Here is a 1275-nt window from a genome sequence, read left to right as displayed (position 1 = left end):
TTAATATTATTCCAAAAAGGCTGAACCCCAACCCTAAAAGGCCCGAATTATTTTAATATTCTTAACATAAGAAGTCAATGAAACTATATTTGATACTCCTTGGTGATAATTTTTTTTAATATAAGAAATCAATGGAAAAAAATATATGTGATAATCCTAGTGATGAAATTCTGCATAAATTGTAACACTATTTTTTGTGGGGTTGATTCCAGCACGTCTTACGGAGTTCGTGGATTAGCGTGAAAATGTAATCGCGTCAGGTAGGGGTCGAACCTACGACTTTCTGCTTAGGAAACAGACGCTCTATCCACTGAGCTACAGACGCACTTGTTATAAATGAGTTTTACGTAATTATATATACATATATATGTGAAACCATTTATTTCATTACACCTTCATAACTTATTTCATCAAATTAATACAATGTGGAAATAACACTGCGGAAGAAAATTTAGGCATTACAATTTACCAGCTATATATCGATCTTTGAAAACAGTAGAAATAAATAATAAGTGTATAAATAAAAATAAAAAAATTATCAATTTTGTTCCGATCAACATTTTAGCATATCTGGTGGAGCCGTGGAGGTGGCATTACTCTTTCATTTGATAGCTTTCTATCTTTAACAATGAATGTCATTTCCATCCCCCAATTTACATGTTCAAAATGACAATGCATAAACCATACTCTTGTTAATTAATGATCGAACAACAAAAACAACATTAATATAATCCTAACCTATCCTATACATAAAAAAAGTCAAATCTTTTGCCAACAAAATTTCCGCTCAAAATTTTGGAGGTTTTTTCCCTTTTCAATTTTTGTTTATTAAATATTTATTTGTGTTTCTCATTTATTTTGGTGGAGGGAGAGAGGGGTCAATGGGGCTGGAAATAGTATGGACAAACATGCTCAGAAAAACTGAACTTTTTTGAAGGATTTCAACAGCATACCAAGCAATACCCATGTCATTCACACCTGAAATCATCAAGAAAAATATTAGGACTTAACAGTATTGGATCTCATATTCTTCGAGTAAAAATTAAGCTTTGAGAACACCAAGTCTACATTGAATATCAAATACAATTGCATTAGCATGACTCTAACATTTATAGAAATCAAAATTTATATAATATTTAAGGCATATAGAACAGATTGCCTTTATAAAATTTCAAATTTCTTATATTTTTTATAAGCTTTTCCATAACATGCTAGATTAAAAAAAAATTTTAAAAAAAAAATTTTGGTAGCAGTCTTATATGAACTTGCAGGTAA

At 30.0% G+C, this 1275-nt stretch overlaps 1 non-coding gene across 1 annotated transcript; it reads right to left on the bottom strand.

Moving 5' to 3' along the window:
• Window positions 1–252: 252 nt before the first annotated feature.
• Window positions 253–325, bottom strand: TRNAR-CCU. Its single transcript has one exon. It is a non-coding gene; the product is annotated as a tRNA-Arg (tRNA).
• Between the last annotated feature and the right edge of the window lie 950 nt (window positions 326–1275).

The sequence above is a fragment of the Ipomoea nil genome, unplaced genomic scaffold, assembly GCF_001879475.1.
Source record: "Ipomoea nil cultivar Tokyo-kokei standard unplaced genomic scaffold, Asagao_1.1 scaffold1074, whole genome shotgun sequence".
Taxonomy (NCBI): Eukaryota; Viridiplantae; Streptophyta; class Magnoliopsida; order Solanales; family Convolvulaceae; genus Ipomoea; species Ipomoea nil.
Note: the sequence above shows the minus strand (reverse complement) of the source record. Positions and strands in the feature narration are given on the sequence as shown.